This window comes from Pararge aegeria, chromosome 16 (assembly GCF_905163445.1).
Source record: "Pararge aegeria chromosome 16, ilParAegt1.1, whole genome shotgun sequence".
NCBI lineage: Eukaryota > Metazoa > Arthropoda > Insecta > Lepidoptera > Nymphalidae > Pararge > Pararge aegeria.
In genome coordinates this window covers 6,891,182-6,908,724 of record NC_053195.1, presented here as the reverse complement: position 1 = coordinate 6,908,724, position 17,543 = coordinate 6,891,182, and the positions used below count along the sequence as shown (strand labels likewise).

At 35.4% G+C, this 17,543-nt stretch overlaps 1 non-coding gene across 1 annotated transcript; it reads left to right on the top strand.

Moving 5' to 3' along the window:
• Window positions 1-9,809: 9,809 nt before the first annotated feature.
• Trnar-acg lies at window positions 9,810-9,882 on the top strand. Its single transcript has one exon. It is a non-coding gene; the product is annotated as a tRNA-Arg (tRNA).
• Window positions 9,883-17,543: the final 7,661 nt, after the last annotated feature.

Genomic DNA, 17,543 nt, shown 5'->3' with positions numbered 1-17,543 from the left:
ACGTGCAAGAGGTTTCATTACTAGCGAGTGCTCAATGGGAAACCTTTTTATTAAATTGCTGAGGGCGTACAGCTGGCCGGATTGTACGGGCTCGCCCGTATGATTTATACCGATGTCGATTTACTCAAATTAGATTAATTTGCTCAATTGCGGCGCTCTTAGCCATGATTTATAAAATTAGACGCACTAATGAGTATCGTTTTACAAGTTCAGCACTCTACAGGTTTCGTTCTTCATAAGCTTTCTTTTTAGTAACAAAGTATGAATGATTTCGCTCATTTATCCTACACCGTCCAAGCTGTTTAAACGCTGGATTAACTCCAAATTACAGTTCACCGACAACGAGTTGTCCAGGAAACGGTGGACCGGCTTCAAATTTCAAGTTTTCTGGAATCAACTAAACTGAAGCTGATAACCAACAACACGGTTAACTAAGGTAAAAGAATAACGAATTAGGTTCTAGAAATTGATTTAATATGTTACTATCATAACATGCTTGGTGTTAGAAAATATTAAAATAAAATTCACACACACGTTCACCGACACACACACACACAAGTGTTAATGCGATGTCATTACAATTATTTAGGGTTGACAATATTTACAACCGACTTAAAAAAAGTTATTAGGTTCTCAATTCTAATGCATGTTTTATTGTATTTTTTTTTGTACATTTGTTTCCCGATTACTCTGCCAATTATCCACCGATTTTGATGAACATTTTTTGTTTAATATGACAAATACCTACAGTCCTATTTTAATTTGGTGATTATTACTATTGGAGGAATCCTGGAAAAATCGAGGTAACTCTTAAAATATTATAGGCACCTATAGCGATTTAATTATTTTAAAAGTAACTTAAGCATTTTCTTTCAGTGTCCACTATTCAGTCAAGTAAAACTGATACACTATTTGCGATTCGATTATGGTATATAATAGGTAATCAACTAATGCTCGACATAAAGGAGCAGATTTTTGAAAACCATTTCTGGGGATCGAGTATCAGTGATACTTTTTACAAGTATTGTTCTACTACTTCGTTTCAAATTACTTTGTATTAAAAGGTAGATGCTATTATATATTATATTATTATTTTACGGACTTTAAAAAAGCGGGGTTTCAATCAGTTAGGGGGAAGTTATTCTTCTAAAAATATCTTATATAGGAAACGTGAACCGCAAAAACGAAACGCTGTAAAATGATACGCCAATCCAGCGGTTGGGCTGGTGTCATGTCAACTGATGGTGGTGGTTTTTGATTTAATTTTTTATATAATATTTGTAACTAAATACACTGTTTGTTCACCGTTTATCGATAGTTAAAGCTTATGTAAGAAAAATGCAAAGCCACAACGTAAATGTTCTTTTTATGCATTTGTTACGGGTAAAAGTCGAAGTGCGGTTACACCAGCAGTTGGTTTAACTACGTAAATCCCCTATCTTCATTTATGGTGTTTATAGAGATGACAATTTCGGCCAAGATCATTGATAATCCGAAATACTCGAAACACTGAAACCAAGTTTAGTTTGTGTGCTTATAGAAAAGAATTTGATTGAAAAGAACATGGACCCTTACAAAGAAGGTTATGCACCGGCTCAAAGTGGCTCAGCGGGCAATGGAAAGAGTGATGTTAGGTTTGTCTCTATTAGATAAGATTCCCAACGTAGAGATCAGAAACCGAACTGGAATCACTGACATCGTTCAAAGAGCAGCGGCCCTGAAATGGAACTGGGCGGGTCACATATGTCGAAGGGAGGACGGGCGGTGGAGGCGAGTGATTCTGGATTGGCAACCGCGCACTGGACACAGAAGCATTGGCCGACCACCAGCTCGATGGAGAGATGATATTGTAAAGGCAGTAGGGAAGAACTGGATGCAGCTAACCAGCAATAGACCGAGATGGCGTGCAAATGAAGAGGCCTTAGTCCAGCAGTGGACTGAGATAGGCTGATGATGATGATGAGAAAAGAATTTGACGCTTTTTATCTTATTTGCCTTCGATGCCGTTGAAGTGTTTTGAGATGATGAAGCTAAGTTGAAGTCCAACCTCCTTTGCGCAACGGTGAGTGTTGTGAATTTAAGTAGGAAGTCCCGGGTTCGATTCCCAGCAGGCGCAATTTAGGAATTTATAATTTCAGGATTTTCTCTTGTCTGATTTGGTGGGAGACTTTGGCCGTGGCTAGTTACCACCCTACCGACAAAGACGTGCCGCTAAGCGATTTAATGTTCCGGTGGGATGTCGCGTAGAAACCGATTAGGGGTATGACTACCATACTCACTAACAGGTTAGCCCGCTACCATCTTAGACTGAAACATCACTTACCACCAGGTGAGATTGTAGTCAAGGGCTAACTTGTAGAGGAATAAAAAAAGGCCGATTGATGGATAGTGGCAGCCGGCTACACTTATCATTATAAATAGGATACATCACTGTTTAAATGACTAGTATCAGCTGCACCTAGACGTACCCGGCTAAAACTAGGTGTAACCGCAAATAAGATTTTACCCGTAACACATGCACACCAATGAGCAAGTTCTGTATAAGTCGCACGGATATTTGTGAATTGCAAGCACGTTTAGCGTAATTTTGTTCGCTCAACGCTGAGTGGAAATCGGTGTAAGTACCACTCGCGGCCATAACGCACGCACATTACATTGGTTAACGATTATGTGATTGTGCTAGGTGTAGTAAGCGTACCTACACTGACCATCTTTATTTATTTCAATTATTATCCATGTGTTTGTGTTTTTTTTTTTTGGTACGACTCAAGCACAGCAGCAGACCAAAGCAGCTTTTTACTGGAGGTGGACATGGACCGTGGACAATGCCGATGAAACGACGAATCTGACGGCCAACTGGCGCAGTGGGCAGCGATCCTGCTATCTGAATTAAAGGCCGTGGGTTCGATTACCACAACTGAAAAATTTTGGTGTGTTGAACATGAATATTTTTCAGTATCTGGGTGTTTATCTGTATATTACAAGTATTTATTTATCTATTATTCATAAAAATATTCATCAGTCATCTTAGTACCCATAAAATAACACAAGATATGCTTACTTTGGGGCTAGACGGCGATGTGTGTATTGTCTATATATTTATGTGTGTTTTTTTTATAATACTTTATAAATTTGTAGAATAGATAGATACGTAATACTTTGTAGAACGAAAATGTTAGAACGAAATATTCCTAAGGGATAAACTAAACATTTGTATCTGCTACCTGTGTCTGCGACAAAACCGCTGACCCAATCTTGCCGATATCTTGCATCCCGGAGAAGGATATAACATTCTGGGAAGTTAAAGGATTCCTACGGGATTTACAAAAACATAAGTCCCGTATTTTACGTAGGTATCTATCTAGATTGTATATGGTCTAAGTTTGTTGCGACAGATTGTGTTAGTTCAGCAAAGTTAATCGAAATCTGTGGCTGAATGTGTCGTCGCCTTTTGAGCTGTAATCTTTATATTAGGCACCTACCAGCGATCCCTCGCGAATTGGTCCGCTTATAAGTCAACCTTAATAAGATAGACATTTGATGTCGCGGACTTTTTTTAGGACTTTTAAAGGGGGCCAACTTTGTCATACAATTATATCGAAACTTTAACTCTCAAAAGGAAAAAAAAAAATTTGAAACATTCTGCATTGGTGCTATGCTCCTATTAGGGTGATGATATATAACCCTCTAGCCTTCCTCGATAAATGATTTTCAAATCAGACCAGTAGTTCCTGAAACCATCGCGTTCAAGTAAACAAACAAACAAACTCTTCAGGTTTACATACCTATTAGTATAAAATAAGATTCTCCTTGCCTGAGAGGCCCCGTATACCATCATCTCATCTCCAGGCCACCGTCCAGTATTGGGACATTAATCGTGGGCTAATGATTATACATATGGGATAATATCAGAAACATTACACAAAAAAAACGTGCACTTATAGGGCGCTTGGTTGGAACTTGTGAAAAAAACACAGTATTTAAGCCTTCCTCTCACGTAATTAATGTTATATATGTATTTGGTTACCTGTCAATCAATCTAATTAAAAGCCTTACTTGACGTTGATAATTGACACTCGGCTATCTATTAACGATTGAATACATTAATGAGTTGCATTTTATGCACTTGTAATTACATAATTGTGAATTTCAAGTAAATTGTAGTTGGTCATTAACGAGAGGATGGCTAAAGCCTTTTAAATATATCATTAGTAAGGAACTTACTGTAAATAATTCCATCACAGTGACTATTACTATAGGCACTTATTTTGAAAATATGTATTATAATTGTGTATGGCCAAGTGGGTGCTTCGACTTCGGGAGGCCGAGTTCGACTACCAGCACGCACTTTTCTATGTTACGGGCGTTTTTAACAATTAAAATATTACTTGTTTCAACGGTGAAGGAAAACATCGTGAGGAAACCTGCCCTGCCTGAAAGTTCTCCATAATGTTCTCAAAGGTGAGGGGAGTCCACCAATCCGCACTGGGTTAGCGTGGTGGACTACGTCCTTAACCCCATCCTATTGTGGGAGAAGACCCGTGCCCTGTAGTAGGCCTATAATGGGTTGATATGATGATTGCGATGACGATAATTGTGTAAGTGTGTTTGTTGGTTTGTCCTTTTTTTACTCAACAACCGGGCAACGGCTTGACCGCAAAGAATATGACTAATACACGGAGGCTACATACAATGGGTTTGTATTGTTTTTTTAGGTTACTTTTATGTTAAACAGAAATTATATTATGCGTTTTAAATTATATTGGTTTCTCTAAATCGAGTATTAGTGTTAGTTCTGAAGTGTGTTATCCTAGAATATTATGTGTATACTAATATAGGTGTGTACATAATGTCAGATTAAATTAAATGTGAATTCAAAGCACGTTGTGCTTGTTTATTATCAATACACATTGATTCTAAGATGTGTTATGATTTAAAAGTATCTACCTCTTACACACACACACACACAGTACGCAGTACAGAGTTTCCCATTTTGATAGAAATGAAATATAAATTTGTTACATGAAAGTTCCCCTCACATACGCCTGTTTCCATAATAGTTCATAAAATCGATACATTTTTCTCACGAGTATGACCACCGGCGCACAGCCATTTTCCGCGCGGCCGGAAACGTGATCACGTGCCACACAGGAAGTAAATTTTACGTTGACTCATAAATGAAATTTACGCAATCTCCCATTTACTTCGTAACCCCTCAGTTACTAATTTTTACCCCATGGCATACGAATAAAACTTGTGTGAGTGAGTGACTAAATATAATGTTGTCTCATACAACTTACATAATGTAAAAGTTTGTAAATAGCAATGTAAACGCTTCGCCTAGATTTTAATGAGACAGGATAGGTAAGGAACCTAATCAGGGATACCATAATAGTATTTTATGATTAGAGTATAGGGTACATACAAATATAATGGTAAGTGTTACTATTATATTTTACGTCGACATTTCGGCATAGTTAATATGAAAAGTCGCCGAATGACAGAGATAATTCGAAAATTGGAATGCATTTTAATTGGCTCGAACTCAGTATTCCACTATTTAAAAGTTACAGGCATTATTACGCAGATATAGTACCTAGTAAGTCCAGACATCTTAAGATTATTGTGTTTACAACTAACGATTACAAAAACTTTGCAATTGTTCAAAGTGCTAAAATCTTTTTAAGAATCTGTGTGGTGTTAAAATGTAATGTTTGCTTAGATTTGGTATTTGATTTACTTGGTATTTAATCAGTATCAAATTAGGCTAAGTGTTCATTTTATTGCTTTTAATATGCAATTTGAGCAAAAGTACCTATCTTTTTTTGTAGGTATTTCTTCTAGGTATATAATTCAGCCAATAAACTTAATAATAGAGAGCCTAGGATTACATGAACTACATTTTGCAAACGTAAAGTTTTAAATAACGCATGGTAAGTTTTTTTTTATATTAATGTTGCAACTTTACGCAGGGCTTGCAGGAACTCGTCCTACAGCGTGCAACCCTGTGTCCATCAACCTGAGGCATAGGTGTTATTTATGAGTCTGTAATTACACCGGCAACCACGCCTCTCATACCGGAACACAGCATTGCAACACTTCCCCGGATCAGTTGTCAAAAAAAACTCTACTACTCTTCCATAAAAGTCTCTGCAGCCGACCAACAGCAAAACGATATTGATTCTTTTGCGTCTAATTGGGAAAACAAAGAATATATGTATTTCTAAATTACATTCATCGTTACAACTTATTAAGTCACGGTGTTTGAGTGCGATGTGCTAACGCTAATCGAATGATTCTCGCCTCACAGCACTTGAAAGCGAAGTGTTAGCCGCGGGAACACTGTCTCGTTAACGGACAGTAATATCGCCATGTCAAATCTATAGCTAGAGGGATGAAAATTGAGAGAGTTAGTGATTGCCGACTTGAATATCTGTGAAATTCTGTTTTGCCAGGATTTTAAGTGTTAGCATTACCTCTGCCTGCTTCGGCCTGCTTTTTTAAATAGTCGTATAGACTATTTAAAAAAGCAGGCCAAAATTATGCATCATCTGTGTTTGATATAAGTTGGATTGGGGATACTAAATCACCGGAGCCCAGATCAAAGAGGAAGGTTATATAAAAAATTATGAAAATGGCTATATAAAAATTATGAAAGTTCAAAATAACAGAGGAGTACCGAGTACCGACGGGATATCCAGTAGCGAGCCATATTCTTGGAAAGGCATTATAAACAGGCAGGAAATTTAAAATGAAAATATACTTGTTCATTACACTTGCCGATTAGCATTCTTATAAAGTTTTGGTATATCTTTATGACCGGTCGCCTTCCTGCTACCTCTACCTATTACCTTTTTAGGAGTGTTTTCGGGATAACTGCCAGCTTTTTGTTGTATCCTAATTTAATCGCAAAGTGGATTTCAAGCTTGCGAATTTCATCCCTTGATCCAAAGACAGTTCGGAAGCACATCCACTGGACTAAATGAAAGTACCTACAAATAAATCATCATCAACATTATCTATATCGCTCTCATCTACGAGAAGATGCATATATGATATACCCAGCAGTGTGACTTGAAAGGCTGAGAACGGATATGATAATTATTTATTCTACATACACTTATCTACGATAGACCACGTAAAATAGAAAAAATCTTACCTATTTATTCTTGCGCAAGAGTTAGACAAGGGCAAATAGAAAGGTAAGAGACTTAAAAAAGTCATAATCCGGAGTTTACACTAGATAGGCGTTTAGCACATGTCTGTGATGTCCGGACCATCTCGGACAAGCCAATATTTATCCAGGCAGGATGTTTGCTTCACGTATATCGCTGAGGGACTAAAAGGTAAGAAAATATTTAAAATCGTCATCTCCACGTGCACACGGACCAAATTGTGTATTGATTTCTGAAGCACGCACGCAAGATTCTGAAGTGTGTACTGTCAAGAACTAAAAGCTTTTGACGAGTTAAGAAACGTCAAACTTATTTAGTAGTTAACATAGTTATTTATCGACAATGCGTGATGATGATAAACAGTTTACTGAAAAGGAATCTAGATAAAAACCAACTTAAAAAAAAATGGTATCGAAAGTTATGAAAAATGATTTACGTTTACAAAGCAAATACGAACTAAAATCTATACAATCTTCACAGGACTGTCTAAGTAGGAGTGAAAATGTTTTCAGACTTCATATATGTATACATACGATTTTATTTATTCCATCATAACTTCTAAATGACTTAACTAGACTCTAAGTCCTCCTAAGTGTTCAGGTTTTAAATGTTTTGAAAAAAAAAACAATATGGCGCTAATTCCAAATGTGAAAATCTGAAGTGTTCGGCCGTCACCAAGGAATTGCTTGATTAGGCTAATATGGGATGAACTACCGCCAATATGCTCAATGCCATTGGCATATGAATAAGCATTTAGCACATCACTGTACCTTCCAATAAGTTTATCTAAAACACTTCTTATCATGCTGTCAGCAAACGGAGCAACAAAAACAGTGACAGGCTCCGCGTTATCAATAGTTTTTATTGTACTTTGTATTGATATTCGAGTTATAAATAAACAGACGAGAATGACCTGGGTTGCCTATAATTTCATTCGTGATTCCACGTTTCTACAATAGAAACAATAGGTAATAATTATTTTTTATTATTTAATAATGTGAAGCAAATAAATTGCTTGACATTATTAAAATGTGCAGTTCAGTGTCTGGTGATTAGTTATTTGGTATTGTTTCTTATTTGATTATGTTGTCAAGTATTTTGCTTACGCTGGTTATACGTTAACAAGCATTTAGAAGGCCAGTAGGATGCTGAGTTTTGGCTCTTTATAGGCGATAGCATATCGGGCGGAAGGCGCGCTCTTGACCCCCACTGATAAGCGTACATAAATAGTGGAAACAGCTGGGACACTGGATAACAACGGATATTGTGACATATTGGTTGGTTATATTCGGTACAATGTTTTACGTAGGTATCTTTTTCATGTTTTTCATAATTACACATTAGTGCTTATTAAATTGAATTGAATTACACTGCAAATATTATAACAGAGCAAATTAGGTTTGAATTTCAACTTGGTGACACTTATAGCAGCATAAAGAAAAGTTTTAATTTTGCAAGTTATGAGTAAAATGTAGATATATATGATATGAATATTTTTGTTCATATATGTAAATAAGAAACATTATATGTCACGTGTTAAAAAAGTATGCAAAGCTCATTTATCTCAGAAGATAGTGACCTACTGCATTCACTCACTTTTAAAAGAGTTTAGTCAAGTAGACTATGAATATTCAACATTAAATTAAAGATAGCATACTGTTTTACTAAATAGATATTTGAATGTGTTTTAAGTTTCTTTTTTATAACCCATTCGATACCTTATCAGGGAAAAATGTTAAAATTTTGTTTTGGGTTGTGTGTTTTGACACATAACAAATTGTGAGATAAGTGGAGCGAAACTTTTTCGAGTGTTGAAACGTTTGTGTCTTTCTAAAGTGATCGCTCGACTTAATAGCCGTTTTTATTCGGGATCTGCTAAGGGGTAGTAGAGTTATCTTGTAGGTGTTCTGTTGACATAATTATATATTGTTATCCTTTATCAGCGGTTTGGGAAACAAGTGCTTCACACTTGAACTTGGAATGGAATCACTGATAAAGAAGGTTTAGTAATAGAACTCTTAAGATTCCCGAAATGAGAAAATACACTCGCTTTTTGGGTTCCTAGTGCTATGATTGTTAAAATGTTTAGTGCCATTTAGTCCGCTTCTTCTTTTAGTAAAATCCTAGTACATGTTATAAGAGTTCAAGTTTTTTTTTTTCATTGTTTCTCTTGCACAAAGAACGTGTCTTAAGCTTAGCTTAATATGTAAAGCCATTGCTCAGTAAGTCGCTGAGTAATATATCTATAGATTTCGGTTGGATTGAATAAGAAAGTAGAGATATAAGATGCCTACATTGCGTAAGCAAATCAAGGCAACAAATAAAGCGGCTCTTGTCGACACGTGATGGCAACAAATAACAATGCTATGTAACGAGGGCACGCTCACGATGCTGCGCACAAATCTTATATAGGTATTGATCGTATCCCACTTTTAGCTGAACTACCTACTTGATATTAAAAGTTTTCCATATGTGTATTTATTTGTTTCCTTATTATTAAGTAAATTTATTATTAATAATTTTCGTGATTTATCTATATTTACTGATTTCAAAAAGATTATAATATTCAAACACAATTTTTAGTAAAATATAAATGCTAGATTAATGATCAACAATTTTGACGATGGTATCAACGGCCCTGTGGCGCAACGGATAACGCGTCTGACTACGGATCAGAAGATTCCAGGTTCGAATCCTGGCAGGGTCGCAACTTTATTTATTCCTGTTTTTATTTTTTTTATTTTCTACATGTCTTATTAATTTAATTAGAAGATTTTTTCATTTAATTTATGACTTAAATATAAAAATTACAACAATCATAAAAAAGCTGACCTACATACAGATTATAACGAAAACTTCTGTCTTAAAGTGTTTTGTGCCTAAAGTACCTAACGCAGGCTAAAGAAAAAATAATGACCAGATTTGTTTTATAGCTATCACCACTCAGTTCAGTGAACACGAATCTCGTTTTAATACACTCTTTAATTTTTTATGATCGCTCTTTTATATTGGTGTAGGGTTATTTTTCATACTATAAAACATATCACGGATTCGCCGTAAATTAGTGCGACAAGGTTCCATTGGCTATCAACCTGTCGACGCCTGGCCTATTTGACAAGTCCGCACTCGCGCCGCTTCCCTCGTGAAATAGGATTTTATGACGACTTATAATAGAATGGCTGGAGGAAATATTTTCTAATAACTAAAAGTGAAATGTTAACTGCAACAAACTTTGATTTAAGTGAAATTTTTATCCTATTTTATAGTTTTTATCTACTACGCTTTGCTTAATCGACACAGCCAGAGTTGTGGCATAAATCAACAAGTTGGTATGCTATGGTGTTAAAGGGAAAAGGTTTTTTAAAAGTTAAATAATATGGGAAATCAATGCCTAGAACATGCTAAGTCACTGACCCAGTGCATCATAACTTACCACCAGGTGAGATTGCAGTCAAGGGCTAACTTCTAGTGAAGTGGACTGGCATTTTTCTGTATGGAAAAAAAACCTAACTTGTATTAAAATAAATTGGGTACAAACAAACAAACAGCGGAGTTCTCAGCGTGAATCCGAATGTAACTTATTGACACCTCAGCTATACCGGCAGGCGGTAGTCCGAAGAATTTGTCGTATTTTTTTCACGCGACCGCGTCTTTAGGTTTGTTGGAAAGTAGGTTATATACAAAGCCTCTTCGGAAATTGAATTTTTCGCCTTATTTTACGTTTGACCTATACACTGACACGTACTATAATATAATAGATGTCAGTGGTGCTAATTCACAAAACTCTGTAGATACTATGGCCAAGTTAAGCATTGGCTTAGTATTAGGTTGACTTTCAGCGAAAGTATTATTATTATTATTTAGCAACAACTATTTGTCTGAGCCAGTTCTGTCGCGTAAGTAAAGTCATAGTCATATAGGTACTAACTTGTCTAATATGCTAACTTAAAAACGTCATCACTTATGAGTGGAAACAATAACTTAGGAACTCTGTAACTCTAAACGAAAATATTTTAGTTAAGTGTGAAATGACACCGAGAAATAGAGTCAAGTGGAAACTTGTAAAAACAGTAAAAAAGTTCTTCAATTTAACTGTATGGTAACATAATGTTTATATTTATCGAAGCTGATGTCAAGGGTTCAACAGCTATAGTCTATTATTTCATACTTGTCTTATTTTTAAATACTCTCACTATTTACGTGTAAACATTGTTTTAAAATAGTTAATTTGAATATACGATATAATAAAGAAAAACAGTTTTTAATTTATCGTATTAAGCCGGTATTATTCTCCTGCACTGCTATAGAATTACTTTTTAGTATGTAAACAAAATCGTATCTTTATTTAAGTTACTCTGTTTGTGTCTGCTTACAATGATATACTGGACAGGTCCACAAGAATCGGGGAAGAGTTCAGTTTTACAACGGAGTTTTACAGTTCGTATCTTATAAAGATTTAAAAAAGTCATAAAGCGCATTTTTTTTCGGCTTTTGTGTAGCTGATTAACCCGAATGTTTTTAACAGCGTAACGCGGGCTTGTTGGCATGCCTCGGAATGGGGCTCTGCCTGCAAGAGTTAGAACTCCAGCGCTCAAAGCGCAAGTGAGAGCTTCCAGTACCTAATACAATAAATCCATCAATAAATAATCAATATATAGATTTTGTATTGCAGTGAGAGTAGTTACAGTATCTAGAGTTTTTCTACATTCCTGCCTTGATAAGCTAGTGGTTGATAAGCTAGTAGGTTTGATAAACAAGCTGAGAAAACCGACTGGAAGACAAGAAAAAAATACTAGCGGATCAAATCCCAAGCAGCAATTCCGTCTATCTTAAAAGTAAACCAACGTAGACATAGGCTATAGTTACGAAGTAATTGAATCCTTTAGAATGTATGTAATTACACATTCACACACATTTGCCAATCCTGCAAATTCTTGCTCTCAGGTTTCCAGAGGTGCCGCCACGGTGGCGCCGGATAGGTGACACCTCAGTTTGTTTCCAACTACAATACAATGACCGAGTAAGTTGCGTAGGTAAGTACCTCCTTCAGATTACGTGACTGCAGAACATATTTGTTTCTGTAAATGCGAGTTTGTGTTAAAAGGAATAACGATCTTCGCCAGACTAAGCGAAATTTTATTTTCGCCAAAGATGACAGTACAAGCTTATGTGAAGTTTCACGCACCAAGACTACTGTTCTCGTATGTAAAAATATCAAGATTATACCGATTCATCATCATCATATCAACCCAATATTCTTTTCTCACAATGAGAAGGCTCTAGGCCGTACTCCACCACACTGGCTCGGCAAATGCGGTACATGGCACTGCAGATTGGTGGACTCCGCTCACCTTTGAGAATATATGGGAGAACCTTTAGGAATGCAGGTTTTCTCAAGATGTTTTCCTTCACCTTTGAAGTAAACGTGAGTTGAATGCTTAAAATGCAAATAACTTAGAAAAGTTAGATGTGCGTGCTGGTATTCGAACTGGGCCCCCCGAAAGATAAGCCGAAGAAAAACCACTACACTCTCACCGCTTATAACGATTATATAAAACTAAATATCAAAGGTGTAAGTATTTTATTACGTGCTTTCCATGATAACCGCAATCTAATATTGGTTAAATGAAAGACATTAAAATATTTTTTTCTAGGGATTGCGAATTTTTACGCAGTTTGTATATTAGATTTTACAGCACCATAGTGGAGCATGGGGGTACCGGATTTCCGTCTTTAATACTAATTTCAGCCAGCCTTCAAGGATGTTTGGATGGTTGAGTATCTAATTTCCCTGAATTTTGCACACGGTTTTAGTAACTTTTATATATAATACTCCTTGAAGTACGAAGATGGTTCTTACGAAAAGAAAAATTTAATTAAATTGTCTGAAAAAGTCTAAAAACAACACTTTTCTATACTCCCATACAAACGATTCGTACCTAATAACTTAAAAGTCAATTTGAACTTTAATACCATACCATAATGTTTAGGTGTAGTGGAGAATATGGAGAGGTTCCATAAAGACAAAAATTTACGACGAAATATAATAAAGTCTGAAAATAAAACTGGACCCGGTAGGTGGCGCTGAAATTAGGTTCTAAGTTTTCAAAGTTATACTTCTTTTGGCGCGTAGGGGATAAATTATATGAGTAAATTTTTACGATGCGCGCCGTCACATGAAATCGACACCCCGAAGTTAGCTATAAGGTTAGACAGTGAACACTTTCAATTGTCAAAGTCTGCGGGCGCATTCTGGTGATTCAATTGATTCAATTGTACATAAATCTCAAATTTTAATGTTGGTTGTCCGTTAATAAGTCTATTAGTATTCCAAATTTATTTATGTTTATTATGTCCATTTCTTTAAATATATAGTTTTTTTTTGTTATATTTAAATAAATTTTATTTAACTAAATTACTAATTTATAATGCGTTTTAATAAAACTTTCAATGTATTAAATACCTTTTCCTACAAACGTAGAATGAGGCGAGAGATAAAATTTTTGGAAAGATTTTTATTTTGTTACGCCAAAGGAGTATAACTTCTAACGCGTGTACATGAGTACACACACATTTTTTTTTAAGATATTCGAACCCGTAGTAACCGATTTGGTGCAGACGAAGTTTCGCAGGTCACCTAGTTAGTTTTATATTTATGAATTCTAATTTTGCACCAGGAAAATGAGTTCATTTATTACTATGCCGAGGTGCTTTGCTAATACAATGCGAAAAAACGAGCTACGTTTTGTCACCTAAGGTGAGAAGGTGAGAATAATTACGCAATGTACCTATTAATATTTACTTGTATTGCTTTTGTATGCATATACAATGCTTATTTGAGCAACTCAAGGGCAAAGTACGTTTTTAAGTTAGGATTGGGAGTGTAGTGCGAGATTTTATTCAATAGCAAGAAAATAAAAGGTATTAAATACCTTACAATATTAAATATTTTTCAGTTTAACGAGTCTCTGAACGTTTATTATATATTAGCGGCCCCTTGCGACTTCGTCCGCGTATAAGTCAACCTTAAAAGATAGAAATATGTTGTTGCGGATTTTGTTTTAGAACTTTTAAAGGGGAACAACATTGTGATACATGATTTTATCGACACTTTAACCGTTTACGCAGCGCATTCTTCATTGGTGCTATGTTTTTATTGGTCTTAACGTGTCTTCCTCAATAAATGGGCTATCCAACACTGAAATAAATTTTCAAATCGGACCAGTTGTTCCTGAAATCGCGTTCAAGTAAACAAACAAACTCTTCAGCTTTATATATTAGTATAACATTACAATTAATTACCTGAGTTAACTATATTAATTATTTCTAGCTGTAAATATTGGCAGGAAAATGAAGCCGTACAGTAAATTTATTTTAAAGTAGACCACAGAATGTATAGACCACAGAATAGTCAAGTAGGTAGATAAAATGGTTGGTAGTAATGTCGCGTACACCGGAAAACTCATGTCATAAAATATGAGATTTTTTAGTGAAACCGCGGGCCTGTGTTTGCGGTTCACACGGACGTTCGCCTACACATTTCACACCTCGGCGACCATTCAAATCTGTTACGTAATTTAAACATGTTTTACATACTAATGTTTTTAAAATCTTCATCCCGTCCTCATATTGTTACATGTTTTATATTTATCCTCCTTTGTTATAAAAGTTGTTTATGCTACCTACTCTTTTGCGACATATTTTATAAGTTATCACATAAAAGGATTCCCTTATGGTCTTATGTCATACTATATATTTTAGACAAAATTATGGTTTCATAAAGACCGTAATAATAACAAATGCCATGTCATATGTTATGTTAATATAGGTCCAGATTCCTAATATGAGTTTTTTTTTACTCATAACTAAATTTTAGTCATAACGCCACACTGGCCAGTTGCACGAACTAATCGACGCGACTGGTGTCCGATTGTCTCATCAGCCCTAATGCATGCACATGGCATTGCATCAGTTTTTCCGCCCTTTCAATACTATAAATATTGAACCAGTATAATTTGAACTGTTTGCTGGCTACATTATATATCAGTTGTGAGCGGTCTCGTAATGGTGGTTATTTTTACGGGGAGCGTTGTGTAACGCCATATGGAGTATTAGCGGGACACTTGGGACGTACTGCAGTTAGGATTGGTCCGATTGGGAACAACTGTCGGCTTTTGTGCACAAACATTGTTTTAGGATTCTTCGTTTTTGAAGTGGTATATGTTTTGAACATGGTAATAACGAACTACTCTTATATGTTTAAAAGGAAAATTCCAAGATCAAAAATCTTTCACTGTTCCTCCCTTGATATAGACATATCGATAGACATATAATTTTCACCGGTTAAAAAGAATCAACGAATATCAATTTTCAGTAGATACGCACATACCTACTCACATAAAAAAAGTTTACCCCATAAGGGTTGATTTTCCTGAAGTAGAAACCGGTATTTTTTAAATCCTACCTTTAAGAATTTATGACACGTACTGGAGATTTTCTTCATTTTATATCATCTGAATACACTGTACATACCCTCTATGCACGCCACCTGGTTTCTTACTTCAGCATTAGTATTATCAGCCGATTATTTAAAATATAATTATAGTTAAGTTTAATAATTTATATAAATAATTAAACTTAACTAAAATGCACTTTTTTACTGCACTGCGCTGCACAACAAAACTGCACTGGTGTTTGATTTACAGTGGAATACCTTTTTTCAGTTTTGTCATAACAACGAACCAAATATAAACTGCCGCCTCAGTCGAAAAACTGTTTAGGGACTAAACACTGGACTATTATGGATTATAGAATACCATGTATTATGCAATACATGGATGGTAATTGGTGTTACATGCAATACATGGTAAGTTATTTTAAGTTATAACTGCTTTTAATTGTAACCTATGAGATGGATCATAATAAAACTTCAGTACTGTTTTTTTCAAGCATTTGTTTAAATATTTCATATTCCTCTACTTCTATCTACACTCTGAAGATTTTGGTTTATTTATTTAGGAAAACCAACTGCTAATACATATTTTAATGTCCAAGCTTCTACGTTGTGAGCAAAGTGAATGTTCAGCTTATTACAGGTTTTTCACAACGTTTGCAAATAATTTCAAAATTAATTACATTTTAAATATACTCGTAACTGCATTACAAAAAAATGTCGAAAACTATTTTACTAATTAATAAGTTGATTACTTATTATTATTTCGGCCATAAGTCACCTTCTTTGACATAGTACAAATAATACAAAGATGCATGTGGCACTAAAATATTATTTCATTCCTACATTAAAACACAGATACCTTTTACAAAATCTCGTCTTCGTTCTGTTGTGAGTAAAAAATAGAACATTCTAGGTAATTCTACATCAACTCTTAGCAAACTATGACAGTGAAGCAGTGGCGTGCATAGAGGGTATGCACAGGGTATGAAGATGATATAAAATGACAGAAATCTCCAGAATGAGTTATAAAAAACTTAGAATAGACATTGTAAGCCTATCGTTAAGTATTTTTAATTCGTACTGGAGGTTTTTTTCATTTTATATCATCGCATACCCTGTACATACCCTCTATGCACGTCACTGCAGTGTAGACTAAGATTATCTAAGCTATAGGTATAAATTATTATTATAAATGAACTGCAGTGGCGTGCATAGCCCTTGGACCCAGGGTATGCACAAGGTGTTTAGCACAAATAGATGCATGGCGCTGTCATATATATTTTTTACTTAGTGTATTTTTAATAACGAAACTTTAATGTCCGTATCTGAAAGCTCTGTAAGACCCTGAGGGTAGGGTATGCACTGCTTATTTGCATATATGCAATGCACGCTATTGAAAGGAAGCCATATAATAACCCATCTATCTTAGCGAAAATGTCCCTTCCAATTTGTGCCTCCATACATTCATATCAGCGACTTAATCAAAACGTGCACTTGTCTCGCCCTTGGGGGACGGGTGGAGAGGATGGGGCCGAATATATTCATTTCGCCCGCAATGTTTGTACATTAGAGGTCTCGCCTCGCTACGCACCGTACCCTAGCTTGACTCCGGTTAGTTACTTTGATCAGGGGATGAAGGTGCATACTATAAAAACTCGAATAATAAAAAGTTTGAAGTAATCTATGGTAGGGGTTGAATCATTTATATTACCGTTTGCCTAAACACAATTTTACTACAAGACTTCAAGCTTATGAAGCACTGATGTATTTCATAATTATTTCTACTACCTTTAATCCTATATTATTGCAGGCTTGGCGGGTTTTATATTAATATTCTAACATGTTAGTGATAACAATCAAAATTCTTGAAAACAAACAAACAATGATTACTTTAACATGTACTACATTATTTT